This window comes from Hemicordylus capensis, chromosome 5, assembly GCF_027244095.1.
Source record: "Hemicordylus capensis ecotype Gifberg chromosome 5, rHemCap1.1.pri, whole genome shotgun sequence".
In the NCBI taxonomy this organism is placed as follows: Eukaryota; Metazoa; Chordata; class Lepidosauria; order Squamata; family Cordylidae; genus Hemicordylus; species Hemicordylus capensis.
Window position 1 is genome coordinate 156,935,940 of NC_069661.1, and position 18,305 is coordinate 156,954,244.

Sequence of the window (18,305 nt, forward strand, 5' to 3'; positions counted from 1 at the left end):
ACTATGTTGAATAGAGTGAGTGCTTTACTAGAATAATGAGTAACAGTAGATATTTTTCCAGATCACTGTAAGTTACCTCTTTGTTATATACTTTAAGAACCTAGCCTTGCTCTGTCTACTCACAATCGTGATTTCATTTTCAAAAACTACACTCTTAATCTCTTCTTTGTAGGCAAACAGACATGCTTCTTTATTGCTGACTGGATAGAGAACATAACTGAAACTGAAAAGCAGAGCAACAAGAAGTCATAGGAACATAGGAAGCTGCCATATACTGAGTCAGACCATTGGTCTATCTAGCTCAGTATTGTCTGCACAGACTGGCAGCGGCTTCTCCAAGGTCGCAGGCAGGAATCTCTCTCAGCCCTATCTTGGAGAAGCCAGGGAGGGAACGTGCAACCTTCTGCTCTTCCCAGAGCAGCTCCATCCCCTGAGGGGAATATCTTCCAGTGCTCACACTTCTAGTCTCCCATTCAAATGCAACCAGGGTAGACCCTGCTTAGCTAAGGGACAAGTCATGCTTGCTACCACAAGACCAGCTCTTCTCTCCAGTCCAAGGGCTGGAGTCTAATTCTAGCCCATAATAGAAAGTTTTTATATTTAACTCTTCAAGGATCATGTTGTCACACATTAAGGTCATTCACCAAACAACCAAAAATGTTGACGGGATGGAGGGCTGGCGGGGAGGTAGGTTCCTGTCTGCCTCCCCGCACACGACTGATTTTTGTTAACAGGTTCTGCTGCTTGCGTGGCACATGAACTGCACCACAGCAAGCAGCAGAGCAGGGAGCTAAAGGAGGAAGTCCTCTGGCATCCCTCAATGCACCATGCCAGGAGCACAGTGTATTGAGGGATCCTCCCTCAGCCAGGCACTCTTGCTATCCAGCTCTGTGTGCACAACCCCAAAGCTGGGGTAAATTCCCAGGCTTGGGGCTGAGGCAGCACCGAGATCAGGATCAGTCCTGGTGCTTCACATGGGCAGTCAAGCCCAGGGTGGGTTGCCCAAGCCTGGACTTAGCTGCTTCTGTGAAGAGCCTCAGAGTGCCTTTTCAGGATAATTACAGGATCATCAGGGTGATTGTGATCATGAACCTGATCACCCTGAGTCAGGGGAAATTTTGAGTGAGAAGACTTTTGGAAAATTCCTACTGCTCTTTTAGAGGGAGCTCCAGCATCACCAGACATGTTTTTATTATTAGCTACAATTGATGCTATTCTAAAAATAAACTGCCATTTTTAAAATGAAGGAAGTCACTGTCATGTCACAATTTTTTTTTAAAAAAGTTAAAAAATTCCTAAGTGGTGTGTGTTGGAGATGGAGTTCCAGAGTGCATTGACCTTTTGCACCAACTATCCTAATGACCACTAGGGGCATTGGGAGTTGAGATAGTGAGTGAGGGTCTCCCTAGCTGTTCTACTTCTCTATGACACCTGAATGGACTCCTCAGGCATTTCCTGTGAGAATCAGATTCCCTTCCTTTCCTCTTAGAGAATAGATGGAAACATCTCTCTCTGTCCCTAAGTATTCATCATGTAGTTATATAGATTAGGATTAGGTCTTTCCTATCCAAAGTGCACTTCACCAATAAATACTTTGTATTTAGTTCTACAAAAATCTCCATGTGTCTTCTCTAGATAGGTGCAACAACTAAACTCTGCATTCTGCTCTGTAACTGGAGTGGGTAGCTTCTTTAGTGCTCTGCTAATTACCTGGGGGTTACATAATTACAACCCCCAACAGTGTGAAGCAGTGATCTAGGTGGAGAAGTGCACCCAGTGGCCCACCAAGGGCAGATCAGAGGGAATACAATCCCTTTCAGAACAGATTGAAGACCATCTCCCAGATCAGCTCTCCTGCTGACCAAAGGCAATTCTTTTTTGCCTGTTTGTTGATCCCCATCCAGCCCAGCGCTGCCTTCAGAAGCCAGTTCAAGATAAACACTGCCTCCCTGGATCAGATAACGAAGAGATGGAGCTGTCAGCCATTTACACATTACACTTGATCTTAGGCAAAAGGCTGAGAAGTGATAGCTGTAAGCAGGGGCGTACCATCTATTAGGCAAGGGGAGACAGTTGGCTCCTGGCCCACTGCCTCAAAGGGCCCCCCGAGGCAACTCACATGATCCACCCCGATTCCCCAGCACCCGCCCGATTGCAGCTCACTGCCCGGGCTTCCTTTGGTATTCCTGCCTGGCTAAAACCCCACCCAACTTTGTAATTGGCTACAGGGAGCTGTAGTGACATAACTGACCGCTAGAGGGCTTTGAGAAGACAAACACGAGCAGAACTAAATGCTCAGCTGCAGCAGGTTCACTAAATGGTGTTTGGGGGAGTGTGAGTGGAACTTGATATGAAAGACCCGGAATGGTCCGCCTTAGCGGAATAAGCTGTGATAAGTCAGGAAGTATGCTAAGCATGCTCTGATTCGCTAGTTGGCGTGTTACTGGGTCCTGCCTCCTGCTGAGGGACAGGCCTGACTGTGCTCAGCTGTAGTTTGGTTGAGGAGGCCTGGGGAGGGAGCGGACAAGGGTAAGAAGAAGGGAAGGGGTGTATGTCTTTGGGAGTTCCGCAGCTGAGAAGGGGTTCAGATGCAGGAAGGGGTGACAGACTGAGGAAGCTCTGGGCAAGGCTGCATCAGGGTGGCTGAAGAAGAACCAAGGAGTCCTGGTATCTAGCACTTGTCCGTCTCCAACCACCACTCCATGGGAGTAAGCTTCCTATCGTTTTTCACATGTAGCAACTCCAGCCGGGTTGCTTGGATACAAAATATCTTTTTTGGAAGGTGTCAGTTGTCTCCAAGACATTTTGCTAGAGGGATTATAAATTCAATCGAGAATCTGAGTTCCTGGTTTCTGGCTACTACCCCAAACACAGTCTCAGTCACCTTGCTTTGCTCTTGTCTCATCCACGTCTTTGCCCATCAGAAAGCAACACTCCAGGCGTAGCCAGCATGTGTTTGCCACGCCCGCCCCACCCAGTTTATCGAGGCGACCGCTGCTCCTGCCTTGTTCACAGATGCGTCTGCTTTGTAGTCAGGGAGCCTACACATGTGCCCTCATTTCCAGGAAACTCCTACCACAGCAGCAGCTGAGGTGCTTGGAGCAAAGTCGTCTGAAAGTGGCAGAATGTTAAGTAGCTGGAAAGAAACTCTGGGCGAAAGGGCAGGCCCAGTGTTGCTCTGGTAGCCACCGCCAGGGGTGGGGTAGAAGGACTACAGGCTCACCCCCCAGCAGCCATCCCCTCAGCAGCTTAAATTTACAAAAATTTACAAAAACAACAACACAGAGGTTCACAGCAGGGGGAGGCAAGTGGCGAGTAGTGGGAGGTTCGACGTGGCGTGGTGGCGCTCTCTCTCTCTCTCCCCACTCAAGCCTGCACCATCCCCTTTTCCTTTTTCTCTTCCTCTATCTTTCTCTCTCTCTTTCTCTCAAGTGAAACCTAGCCATCATGTTTCTATCTCTTTTTAAACTTTTCTTCTCTCTTTCTTTCTCTCCCCCTCTCTCCCCTCAAGCCTGCCCCATCCCCTTTTTCTTTTTCTATGGCTCTATTTCTCTTTTCCTCTTTCTCTCTCTCTCTCAAGCCAAACCTACCCATCCTCTTTCCATCTCTTTTATAACTCTCTCTCTCTCTCCTCAAGCCTGCACCATCCCCTTTTCCTTTTTCTATCCCTCTTTCTCTCTCTGGTCAAGCCCCCCATCCCCTTTCTCTCTCATCTTCCACACAGGTGGAGTTTGTGTTGAAGGATCAGAACAGTGTGTGGTGAAGGATCAAGGTGTAATTGTTTTCAAGTTTGTTTGTGAATTATCAAGAAGGCTGTGAATCGATGGAGGAGCCTTTGCTGTTTTGCTTTTTAACAAGTGTATGTATGTATTTTATTAGAATGAAATTTAATTTTAAATTGAGCTGAGCCTGCCAACAAAAGTTTAATTGTAATTAAATTCATTTTAATTTAATTTAATTTAGTTAATATTAAGTGTTACTTTAATAATCCACACCCTAAAGATTGACCTTGGTCCCCCACGCCAAGTCGGTGGAGGGCCCATTTTAAAATCTTGTCTCTGGGCCCACTCCAATCTTGGTACGCCCCTGGCTGTAAGCCATTTGTCATCCCCACATGGTTGACACTGGCACAAATCATATGATCATCCTGGCAGGCTGGGAGGGCATGGGAGGGAGGCTACACTTAACCTACCTTCCCCCCAGACGACCGAACCTTCCTTCATCAGCCTGCTTCCTGTGTGCCCACATGGACAGCCCTGCCCCATGCAGCTCCATGAAGCACAGAGCAGGGTGGAGGGATCCAGGCCTCAAGGCATCCCTCAATGCAATGTGCAGCAAACATGTTGCACTGGGGATACCAACATCAGATGGGCGCTCTAGGTGTCCGTCTCTGTGACTCCTCAGGCTGCATGCAGCCCAAGGAATCTCACAACACCTGCCAGCTGGCCTAAGGGTGTGAGAGAATCCCTTAACCTAAGCTAAAAGCCAGGTTTGTTAAGGGGGGTTGGCGGGCAGAGAGCGGAGGGATCTGCAAGGATCTTGCCACTTCTTACAACCAGTCTAATCCTGCTTGGGGCAGCACAAGTAGGGTTAGGCTGGTCATGAGAACAGCCTCACTGTGTTCTAAATCACATGCTTCAGCTTCAGCTTTTCTGCAATTGGAATCAGGGGTGCTGGCCAAGCAATATGGGCTCCATTGCTTACAAGACAAAACAACACGTAGCTAATGCATGTGACTCCTGATCATTTCTCACAGGAGCTTGATACAAGTATGTGCTCTTGGATTTGAAAAATAACAGTTATTTCCAAACTGAAAAGCCACTATTAATTTCAGCTCTAATAATCAGCATCTGGTAGCACTCGAACATGTGATCAACTAGAAATGTTATTGTGATAATACAGCTATAATTAGATTTGTGAAAGCTTTTTCATGGTATTTACTGTCAGAATTACAATAATAAAGTTGTCACACAAGACATATGCAATATGAGAGGATCGCAGGGCTGATTCTTATACTTTGGAGTTCTCTGCAGCTAACTGCTAAATTGTTGACTGATTTAGATATAGCATTACATAGACTAAATAAATGCATTTATTCAGACTCACAGAACAAAGAATTGATAGAAATGTAATTGAAAAGGAACACAATATATATGCTTTAATCAGATTCCTATATTCCTATATGCCAATTAAAAATGGACAGTGAAAACTCCGCCTGACTTGAAGTTGCTCATTGTTCATGTTTGTCTTTTGTGAGATTGGCTTCCATTTCCAACCTGATTTGAGCATGCCATTCAAAACCTTTGTTTACAGGCATGTTACTTTTGATCTGAAAATATGCAGGACTGACTTAGACACTGAAGTAATGGCATGCTAGTGTCAACAGTGCAGACAATTTGCTGTGACATTCTGCAGTAACATCCAGGGTCAAATTAGACAGTGCATGTAGAACTTGCCTGAGCTCCTGAAGAATTTTCCAAAACCAGGCTCTGAGGAGAAGAAGAACTTCAAGGGCTTGTAGAAACATCACTCCAATGAGAGGGCAGCTTTTAAATTCCTCAAATTATCCTCTGGCTCAGATAAAAAAATCTGAAAAGAATCTCCAGCTTCAGCCTTTGTGAGTGAGCCTTCTTATCTGCAGGAGCTTACCTGCCACATCCACACACCCCAAATACCCCCTTCCCTTTACTTACCTGTCAAATGGTGACAGGAGCAACAGTAGTGGTGCAATGGAGAGAAGATGGGAGAGGACGTTTGTCTGCTTCCTCCTTCTCCATGGCTTTACATGGGGAATAGTAAAGTGCAGGATGTACAGCCTGGGTGACCATGAGAGAGGTAAATCTTCTGAGGGCTACTTCAGTTTCTGTAGTCCTTGAGAGAATGACCTATTCAATGATTCCCCGGCCTTTGTGCCCCACAGTACTGCTAAATGGCATGTCAGGGTGACAAAAGAACAACAGAAGGAAAAAACCTGCTCCCATCACCAATAGGTATGACTATGAATACGACAAATATTTATATACTGCCTTTCAATAAAAGTTTACAGAGATGGATATACATAAATAAAATGGTGATCAGATCTTTTAATTTATCTGAATTGACAGTTTTATTCCATTTTAAACTCTGTTCCTTTAAGAAGCATAGGACAGCATACATGCACATCCTTCCCTTTTATCCTTACCCCACAACCCTTTTAGGTAAGCTAGAGTGACATATAGTGAATGGCTCAATGTCACCCTCTGAGCTTCATGGCCGACCATGCCAAGGCTGGGTTTGCCTCCCTGTGCCAAGTCCCACACTAACTCCATGAGGTGTGTCTCTCTTCTGTCCTCAGTGGTAGTCAGAAGGAAAAGGCACACTATGATAACTAAATGTTAGGAAGGGGTGAGGGAGGATCTTGACCTGGGGCTGGCAGCCCCGTGATTTCTGTAATATGTAGTTCTACCATCTGAGACATGGGTCTCCTTTCACATTTTACAGTTTTCACTAGTAGAAAAAATACACCAGTCTTGCACAACTTGTGGTCTGTAAGCTGTTTCAGACCTGATTGGTACTTCAAAACCCTCCTACATTTTCATTTCTGGACAAGACAGAAGGCTTACCAAACCCATGATGCTGTTGACATAACAAAACTATTGGATTCAGCTTGGTGGGTCATGTTGTTGAAACCTGTTCAGGTCCATAGCCACCCCTAAGTGCAAGCAATATTCAATTGTGCAAGCAATATTTAATAAAGTGCAAGCAATATTCAATAAAGTCATTTCTTTATTTAAAAAATTGGGGTGGTGGGCAGGGTCACTGTAACTCCCCCACCTATGGGTTTGAACCTCTTATATATGTTGCAGACTCATCTGCTGAATTAAGCTTAGAATCCATTCTAAGGATTCTGATTTGCACTGAAATACCATGATTTTGAGTTTCTTATAAATGCCCTCTCTACTTTCAGCACGGGTTGGAAGCCATCTCTTCAGGTAGATCATCTTTTAAAGCTCTCGATATTAGGCCAAATGACAGAAGCATTGAAGAAAGAGTAAGAAAAATGGTTAGAACATTAGAAATTCACTTCACCAATGATGTTCTCTTAAAACTGTTCTATTTTAGTTGGCATGAAAACAGATACACAACAACTCTATAATTGCTTTCTCTATAGTAATGACAAGGAACATTATGCAATATGTGTGTTTTCTACTTGATGAAAAGAAAGCTGTAATTTTGGGTGGGAAAATGTTACAAAACCCTCTGCTGTTTAATGTTGTGACAAAAACAAAAAACAAAAACAAAAACAATCTTGAGAAACTAAAGGCATATTTTGCTGAAACGTTGTATAGATTTATATATTGAGATCCATCTAATACTAAGGATGTGCACGGATCCGTTCAGTGATCCATTCTGGGAGCGCCGAACCAGTTCTGTGGACCGGTGTTTGAGCCAGTTATGGGGGGTTCCCTTAAGGGGCAGGAGAGGTGCTGCCTACCTTAAAGCGACACACACACACACACACACACACCCCTCAAGCCACCCCCACCCGGTTCCATGCACATCCCTACTGAACAGTCCTTGGCCAGATGGACCAGAAACCAGTGATACTTCTCATATAGGTTATACTTCTTATTTCACAAATCCAAGTTCTTTGGCCCTGGGCCTTTCCAGTGAATTGTAAACAATAAATAATTTAGTTGTGATAAGAAGTCTAATGTATGCTGCTTTTCTTACATATTCAGTATTGCTTTGGAGGGAGAGCAAAGTCTAAATGTAATAGATAGAACATGAAGATAGAACATGTAATAGATAGAACATGAGAAGAATCATTTCCATGTTCACCTGTGTTCTTTCCCCTCCTCTCCCCTCTCCTCCCAGTCTTAAACATCACATTACACAACATTGTTGAGGGTGCTTTGACCCCAAGGAGCAGATTTTTGATTGGTGCAGCCCGGAAGCCTCTTTGTCAAGGAAGGCAGCCTTTCCTTGTGCCTTTGCATGAACGCTCCTCTGGGTGCCAGCTACAGTGTTCTCTAGCAACCACCCTCAAGTCAGGGACATTTCAGGATCATTTTTGGCCCAGTGTTCCGAGTGATATAAAACTCTCCCAGCTCAACATTAAATCATATTAAAGAAGTATGTTGCTTTTGGGTTAAGAAATTATTTTTAAATCATCAGAGGCAGTGGGGATAAATTAGATTCTAGAAATAAAAAGAGATGAGTTGTGCGACAGAGCTAAAAGAAGGACTTAATCCATATAGCCTGCAGAATAAGATGTTAAGAGAAGATTTCATTCAAGTGCATAAAATCTTAAACGGTGTCAAAGATGTTAGCTCAAGTTACTATTTTCAGCTCAGTAAAGAAAAAGGGAGTATAAATGGAAATAAAGGAAAATATATTATTATTTTTTAAAAAACCTTCAAAGAGATTCATTCACTAAAAAAGAGATGATATATTCAGGAAATGGAATATTAGAGTAGAAATAAATGGGAATGAGCTGGGAGACCTAAGCTGCTTGTTCCCTAATTTCATATATCAATATGTCCTCAAGATATAAACCTTATTTTCTACTCAGAAATGGGTATCAAGCCTATTCATAGAGTCCAAATGCAATTGCAGGCCTAGGCTGTTTGCATAAACTGCAGAATCAAACAGTCACTGAGGCAAAATACAACTTAGAGGGTGGAGCTGAGCAATCATGCTAGCAATTATCCTAACAATAGCTAACGATTGCTTTGATGAATTTCACCTCTTCTGTTAGCGAATTGCTCTGAACAAAATATGATCTCTTCTCATTTGCTTGCTGCTTAAAATGATTACAAAGATAATTCATTTGGATAATTCCAGGCATGTAGGCTGCAAGCACCACCATTTGTTTTGAGTAATTCTTGTCCAGCTCTGGATTATCACTTCACAAAGACTTTTCCCCCCTTCTGAGGTGCAGCCCTAGTGTAGACCTTCATGACTTATGATCCACCAAGACAAATGCACACCACTAATAGGTAGGGTTCCCAGGTGTGGACTCACTGTGATTGGCCCAGTGGCCTCAGTGGGGACTTCTTCTTCTGACTACATTGTGTGTCTCTGCTGCTCTATAGTTGCCGGGTGCAGCCAGCAAGCTCCCTCTAAGTCAGGAAATGTATGCTTCTCCTATATGCACCCCTGTGGAGGGGAGGCTAGTGTTGAACTGTGGAGAAGGGTGCATCAGATGCCCCATTTGCCCCATGGGATTATGTGACCCAGAGGTTAATGGTGTTTGAACTGTGTGGAAAGGGTTCTGTGGTGGTTTCCTTCCACCTTGAAAATGAAAAGTAAATGCACCATTTGTCCCATAGGATTCTGTGATCCAGTCAGAAGAAGAATGGTGTTCAACCTGTGTGGAAAAAGGGGTGTGTGAGTTGTATTTATTCTCAAATTATTCTGTTTTTAGCAAAGCATGCATTTATTATACCAATTAGAATATATAAATTTTATACAATTTTAAATGCAAAATGGAGACTTTGGGGAGACTTTTTGCATGAACAGCACCAGCTATTTCTGCTTTTGGGGGGACAGATTTTGACTGTTTAAGAACATAAGAACAGCCCTGCTGGATCAAGCCCAAGGCCTATCTAGTCCAGTATCCTGTCTCACACAGTGGCCTACCAGTTGCCTCTGGGAAGCCCACAAGCAAGAGGTGAGGGCATGCCCTCTCTCCTGCTGTTGTTCCCCTGCAACTGGTATTCAGAGGCATCTTGCCTCTTCGGCTGGAGGTGACCTATAGCCACCAGACTAGTAGCCACTGATAGACCTGTCCTCCATGAATTTGTCTAAGCCCATTTTAAAGCCATCCATGCTAGTGGCCATCACCACATCCCGTGGCAGAGAATTCCATAGATGAATTATGCGCTGTGTGAAAAAGTACTTCCTTTTGTTGGTCCTAAATTTCCCGACCTTCAGTTTCTAGTGTTCACTAGGCCCCTGGTTCTAGTGTTGTGAGAAAAGGAGAAAAAATTCCCTCACACCTTAGGGAATTTTGCTTGCTGACCCAGGTAACACCCAGTTCCTGTCGGCAATCCCCCAGAAGACATTTTAAAAGCTGTTCTGCGACTATTTTGATTTTAAGCACCAGCAGTCTGGTTCCATCTTGGTTCAAGTGCAGCCCATCCCTTTTGTACAGGCTTTGCTTGCCCCCAAATGTATCCCAGTGCAAACATATTTTCACCACCTAGACTTGGCAACTCTACAAATAGGCTTATTGGCTGTTCCTTGTTTCAAGGAACTGTTCCTTACTGAGGATTAAAATGTAATGTTCCTTTTCAAGTTAATAAGGAACGCAGTTAGTTCCTGTTTTTGGCCTTGGGCTGGAGCTGGGCCAGTGACTGCAGTGAAGAACACACACAGTGACAAGAGGGTGACTTCACATTGCAGGCCTCTAGAAAGCAGTCTTCAGCCCTGTGGGCCACACAACAGACTGTTCCAACTGTGGTAGGAACTACAACTCCTATGAAGTTTTGGAGCCAATACTTTGTTTTTGCCCCTTCAGGCAGTGGAAGAGAGACTAAACCTTGTAGTATAGAGCAGCCAGGCCTGCAAAGGCATGTGAAAGAGAGAAAGTATCTCTCTTTCTTGCTCTTTCTCTCTTTTGGCTTTTGGTTTTTACAGTGATTTTAAAAAGAAGGTTTTACAGCTTTTGGCTGCATACTGTAATCATGGCATCCTCTTCCACTTAGCCACCAGCAAAAAAAAAGGAAGGTGAATGCAGAAAGATTCTGTATAAGAAGAAGAATGGGAAAAGGAGTTCTATTGGTTGTTTTTAATGGCTGACAATGCTTTGAAGCTCATTGCAGTGTATGTAACATAGACATCTCAGTTTTGCACAATGAAGTGTATGATGTATGTTATTTTATTAAGATTGTACAATGCATTCTTTATTTTGGAGCTCTTCAGGTGGCAAACATAATCAGCAATCATGTATTGTGGTCTGCCTAAGAACACTCCCTCAACTCAATCCTCTTATGGTTCCAGAGGTTCAAGCTACTTCTGATTTCCACTGTTTCTGGATGCCAGTTGAATTAGAAGAATTTCTACAATTAATTCCAGAATGGAATATGCATTGTTTGCTTCAGCTTCCGTCTCATCCATCCACTTGCATCTTGTTTGCACAGATACATGTGTGCATTAATACACATTGCAAAAAAGCAACATCACAATTTTGATGTGACTGTATGTGTGTTTGCATTCAGATTCTGTTTTATGCAGTCTTTTATTGAGGGACACATGAACTTTTTCACATTAATAACCCACCCCGAAAAAACCATCCTCTTGTGTTTTATCAATTCACAAAAGGGTTCTGTTCTCTTACAGAGCTTTCTTTGTTGGAGGTAACAAATTGTGAGTGGGTGCAAAGGCCTCTAATTAGGCCTCTAATCGACCTGGACGTACACCATATTGGTTCTCAAGCTTGTGAGTGGTTACTCTGTGCCACGTGTTCTTTCTTTTCCCTGCTTTTCTGCTGCCTCCCCCCCGTGAGGAGACCTGTTCGTGTGCCCATCTACAAATGCACTGAACGTACCACCAGATAGGGACAGGTAATACTAACCTTTTGCCCTCTAAATCTCCTCTCTCCCTTTCCTTTCCTTTCCATTTCTGCATCCAAGCCCTTTCTACAACAAGCCTTAAACTGATTTATCTACAATTCAGACCTTAAACTAAAATCCCTCTAAGAGAGATCCTTGCAGAGACTGTTCATTAAGATCCTGTTGCCCTATCTAACCAATTTTTGCTTTCCAGTACCCTATCTATATCCCTAAATAAATCTGTTGTATTATGTTTATGCTTTCTCATCATTTCAAGACCACATTTTTGCTCAGATTAATACTGTAATAGACTGTTTCCCCATAGCCAAGCTGATTCGCCATCATAACCCAAAAGCATTGTCGGAGTGTCCAGCCAAGCACTCTGGAGCAGATCACTTAACAGACCAGACATGGAAAATGGATACCATCTCTTACAGTTAGAATAAGTCTTCTTTCTCCTCTTCCTCCCCATTTCCAGTGTAAGCATACATCCCTGCCTGCCTGTGTCTGGATAACACACCATGGCCTTAGACTGATGCTGACAGCCTTACACGTGGGTCAGGGCACTGGTCCACATCTCATCATTGGCCATGGTGGATGGTGGTCTATGTCTGTGTGTGTCAGCAGCACTAATTGATTCTCTGTAGGAAATGAGAGTGGATTCATTTCCTACCAGAGAATCTACTCTCAGAAGAACACCTCAGACATTGAAAACAAGAAAACCCAGTGCCCTGTGGGCTTGTGGGTGGTTGGCATCCTATGTGCACTACCCCACAAACCACTCTGGGCTGCCATGGTCACACACACACCCAAGTGGAGTCATGGGGTTGCTAAAATCCCCATTATTCTCTATGGGTGGAAAGCTTAAAGATGTGCAAACTTCAGGGGGGGGAATGTAAAAATCACCCCTTTCACCAATTTATTTGAAATCTGGGTGGGAGCAGGCACCCATTGGGGCACTACCACCTGACCCACTCTTCTGTCCCACAAAACCCCTTTTATGCCCCAAATCTGCCACAAAGACATGCCAACATTTTTTAAAATTAAAAATCACCCCTTTGCCCAATTTCTTTGATATCTGGGTGGTAGCTTCCTTCCACCCATCAGGCACTACCACCTAACACAACCCACTCTGGGCTACCCTGATGTCCCCTATGTGGAGTTATAACTAAGGCTGCTGAAATCCCCATTATTTCCTATGCGGAAAAGCTTAAAGACATGTAAACTTTAAAATATTTTTTAAAATCACCCCTTTGCCCAATTTCTTTGAAATTTGGGTGGTAGCTTCAACTCATTGGGCACTACCACCCACCCCACTCATTTGTCCCTGGAACCTCTTTTTTGCCCCAAATCGATTCAGATTCAGATTCAAAAAATTGAGGTACAAATCAAATCTGGGGGGTAATTCAGTTCAGATATGAATCAAATCTGGGGATGATTTGATACAGGTACAAATCAAATTTAAAAAAATCAATTCATGTACAACCCTACTGGGCACCACACACCACCCTAAAAGAACCCCACAATTAACCTACCAGGCTCAGGCAGGCAGCACACAGACAGCAGCAGCAAATGTGGCACCAGGGCTGTAAAATTATAATATTTAAAAAACCATTTCCACACAGCACAATTAGCCAACAAAGAAGCGAAGAGATCTCAAGCCAATCAGAAGCCAGTGCAAGGAGACCAATCAGTGATAGAAAAACATGGAGACAAAATGGCATCTGCTAAATGAATCACTAGTGTGTGTGTATGAATCACAATCGGGGTGTGTGTGTGTGTGTCTGTGTGTGATTCAGTTTGTGATTGAATCAGCCCTTTTATTCAAGCAGCTATTTGATCTGAGAGTGAATCAGTGAATTACCCTGATTTGTGGTGGATCAATTCACTAGCAAATCAATCTACATACCCCTAATCAAAATGCTTTGAGTGTTCCGGCCATAGGGAACAATGGAGAAATTGACACACCCCATTGTTCGCAAAGGGAAGCTCCTAGAGATACCAAAGTGGATTGTGTGGTAGGGCATGATGGGTGCTACCTACCACCCAACCGACAAAATAAATGGGGAAGTGAGTAATTTTTAACTAATTTTTATCCTTTCCCCCCAAACCCCCATAGACTCCTATAAGGGCTCTCTCTGCCTCCCAGTAGCTTTGAATACATTTTGAAATTACCTTCTTTTTTGTTCCCTTCTTCCCCCCAGCCAATGGGGGCACAGTTGCCCATGACAACACATGATTTGTATGATAACAAGCCAACCAAGAAGCAATGAGATCACAAGCCAATTGGAAGCCAGTGCCAGGAAACCAATCAACAAGGGGGGAAAGGGCCACCAAAATGGTGCTTGAAATCTCAAACCCTTTTGATCAAAACAGGGTTGTTCTGCTCTGAGCTTGAAGCAGTCCCTTTATTTAAGGGCCATTTTGTTTTGCGCTCAAAGCACATGAAACGCCCCCTTGGAACGTTCTGCACATCCCTAGATTATTCTTTCCTGACATGGACCTCTGAAGGGAACACAGAACCATAGCTACAGTTAAACAAAGTGAGGAACAAATGTCCTTGGGCACCTTAGGAAGGGTGCCCACTGGCTTTGCTCTCCTGTTCATGTCTCTCTGAAGAAGGAATTTGAGGGTGGGCGCTGGGGGAATCAGGGGCCTATCTTCACTTTTTGTCCTAAAGCCGACTCCAAACTTGCTACATCTTGAGGGAACACCTCACTTTTTATCGGATGGACATATCAACTTTTCCCTAACGTTCACAAGTAGATTTTTTTAGAGGCATTCCATTTCTACATTGTATATATGCCCATGAAAGTGTTATGCATATCATTACTTGTCCTGTGAATTATTGCTGTGACCATCATGCGTACTATGTTGGAATCAAAAGCACTTTTCACAAAAAGGTTGGGGGAAAAGACTGAATGCAACCTGTCCTTTATGTTAATTGTAAACATATTCTTATGTAACCTTAGAGCGACTGCTATAATGTCATCATTTATTCCAAAGCCATAATAGAGAAAAGGTGCAGTCAAGCCTAATGCATGCAATCAATCATAGTTTTGTGGATAGCCTTGATGAGCTGTTTTTCTTGTGGCTTCCAATCATATCTTGAAAGCAAGTCTGGCTTCTGAGTTTTCTCCCTTCCAAATAATGCACCAATTAGCTTGTGTATCAGGGAACCGCAGTATCAGAAATCAAAGCCTTTTAGAAGAAAATGTTCTTGCAGTTTATAAAGTTCATCTAAAAGAGTCAATTAATGTCCCTAAGGAAGTTCATTCCAATGTAAAGACTAAACACATTTTAAATAAGAAAAATTGAGCCTCTGGATGGAATCAGGCAGACAGGATCTTCGAAGGTATGAAATTAATAATAAGATAGGCTTAAGTGTGTTTATCTCTTTAATACTATACCAAAGACTTTTGCTTGTATCCAGAGAAGTGCTACTTGCAGAATTGGGCTTAATCACTGTCTCCTCCATCCTGCTCCCCCCGCCCCCCTGCCCCACCAAAGCTGATCCTGAGGGTCAGGAATAGTGCAGGCTATGGTGCGAGGCATCGTCTTTGTAGAAGGGAATCAGCAGAAATATACTGTTTATGCAGACATGTCAGTCTGTCCATGCAAATGCTAGTTGGGATCCAGTCCTTTGATTCTAGTTTTTAAGTTGAGGGGTGGCGGGCGTTCAAGCCGTTAAAGCTTAACTGTGTGTTCTGTAACTGTAACATGCAATTGACTTGGTTTTGTTATCCGTAAGCTCAAATGATATATTGGCAGGAGAATGCATGGTGCCTCTGAACAACTTCTTCTTCTTCTTCTTCTTCTCCTCCTCCTCCTCCTCCTCCTCTCTCTCTCTCTCTCTCTCTCATAATGCGTAACTGGAACCCCCTCCAAAAAAGGTGGGGGGAGAGACATCATTACACTTTTTAACCTGCATAGCTCCTAATCCAGGGATTCTCAAACCTTTGAAACTGTGGCCACCTAAAATAATATATAAAGCTACATGAACACCCACTCCATGCTTAAAGCTACTGACTGATAAATTGATTAATGATGTGTAGACCAGCAGCGTGTTGCTGAGGGTCAAGCAACATGTTTCCAGTCTAGCAGAGTGCTCCTGGAGCTCAGGCAAATTCTGAAAAGTAATTATGCTCTTGCACAAGAGTTGAAGAGTGCCAACGCTTTGGAAGCATGACAGACCAGTGGGATTGCTAGTGCTACACTGAAGTTAGTCTTCATTGAAGTTGACTTTGTTAGTCAGGATTTCAGCCACTGATTTGATTAGCTAAAGATAAATAAAGCACATTTTTAAAAATCTTTTAAAAATCAGATAGATAGATAGATAGATAGATAGATAGATAGATAGATAGATAGACAGACAGACTATTGTGAGCTTGCTTGCTCTTAGTTTTTCACTGTATACATGTCTCTGTACACATGCATATCTTTTGTGTGAATGGCTGTTATGTGTTCATTTTAAAAGTGAACCTGGGTGCAGGCCCCCCCAATGCAGAAAACAGATTGGAAGTTCCCCAACCCATGTAAATGAACAGTCTGCACAACACCGGAGGGTAACTCTGAGGCAGAGGAAGTGAGGCAGAGTGAGGCAGCCAGAGTGGGGAGAAGAGAGAGGAGACGAGCTGCATCTATGGCTCATTTTCTGCCCTCTTCCCCACCCATATGAGTCACTACTGATAGTTTATAAACTCATGTAAGGTCTGAGGGAGAAACAGTGATCAGAGACAAAATAAAGATATCTTCACGATATACTATGATGAAATATGAGGGAACTATGCAGGCCTGTTGGAGCTGGGAGTTTCAGGACCTGGAACTGAAAAGGCCTTTTCATACATTCCTGTCAGCTGAACTTTGCAAGGAAACATAAAGAGCCTCCAATGATGATGAATGAAGTGGGCAGTCAGATTCAATAGTGTGTCTGTCTATCTATCTATCTATCTATCTGATTTATATACCGCACCTCCACCCGCTCAGGGTGCTTTACAACAAATAAAAACAATTAAAATGAATTTATCAGTTAAAATCAAAACTAAATCAATTAAACAATTAAAATCATTTAAACATTAAGAACATTAACATTAAAATCATTTAAAACCAGCATTCAAAATTTAAACCATAAACCAATGGTTGATTACAATAAGAAGACCTGCTGTGCTAGACTTCACTGAAATAGTATCTGGTCTTCATTTGCTGACCAGTCTCAACTACAGTGCAATGTGACAGGATATACCAGAATATAGCTCCAGAATATTAGCTCTAGAATATAGCTAACTAGCTGAATATATGGCCTTGTTCACAAATTGTTTGAGTCTATGTTTAATGTGGGTTATCAATCTTGAAGTGAATGTGAGAACCCAAACCAAGGTGGTTTATGACTCAAGATTCCCACCTTCACCTGGGTTTGAACAATTGCTTCAGTGCTGATAAGTCACATTAAGCCTAGATTCAAATGTCTGTGTGAACATGAACAAGGCCTGTGTATGCTCATTTTTCAGTCTTTTAGAAATCAGAATTTCTTATGGTTATATAGAGATATGGAAATATACTGTATGTCCCTCATCTGATGAGGCCACATTCAGTGTATTCCACAACCTAATTAAAGGTTCTTTCTAGATTTACTTGTAGGTAAGCTGGAGGAGGGCGGGAATCTACTGGGCTGTTGCTCTTTAAAGGTCCTCTGTTATTAACTAGTCCATGGAACCATGTGGGAAAAACCTGTATTTGGCTGAACATTTTACTCCTAGTTTGAATATCGGAGAACAAGAATGATCTCTGGTAGTTTGTTAACTTGTATCACATTCTGAGCACTTTACAAAATAGTTGCACCTCCTCAAGAGAAAATGGAAGGTCAATTGCTGTCATTTTTGAAATACATCCATTTAATACTACATTTAATTCCTTGTGTGATTACAGTTTCTTGAAGTTTAACTGTTTCTAGCAGCTCCTAATACTCACTCAAATAGACTTGTGTAAAAATCCTTTTATGAACAAAGAAATACTTGCATTAGTTCTACAAGCAATAGACTACCAATAGTTTTTAGTACAAATAATAATATTAAATAATAGTATTATGTTTATATCCTGTAAATTTTTTTAGCTAAAGGCGATTCAGCTAAAGGGATTCATCATTCTGCGTGATCCACGCCATTCAGAGGCCCATTGCTCAGGCGTGATGGACTCCAAAATGGCTGCCGCACTGCAGGGGGGAGGGAGGCCTGAAGAACAGCCAAATGGGCCGTATTTGGAAGGATAGAATGCTGGCAGGGGGAGGAAGAACCTCTGCGGACCCCACCAACACCTCGGATAACCCCCCCCCCTGAGAGGGATATAGATATAGATATAGATATAGATATAGATATAGATATAGATATAGATATAGATATAGATATAGATATATGGTCCATGAACCACCAAACAGTCCGGGGGGGGGGGATTTGGTCCGGGGTCGAGTTGAACCGAGGGTGATTTGGCTCGACCCCAAGCCTATCGAACCTGTTTGCACATCCCTAACTGCAGGTGCTGGTCTGGAGACCACTTCAAGCCAGATCAGCACCTGCAGTCAGATTTTCAAAGGTAAAATGCCCTGCCTCCAGTCCACTGCAGTCCTGCTGCTTCCACCACCATCCATGGCTATTTCTTAATGTAAAAAGTCTCCTTTCCCCTCACCCCCTTCCATCCCAAGACCTTTACTTGTAAAGGGGAAACCTTGCCTGATTCCTCTTTACAAGAATAATAGTGGCCAACCCCCGACACAAA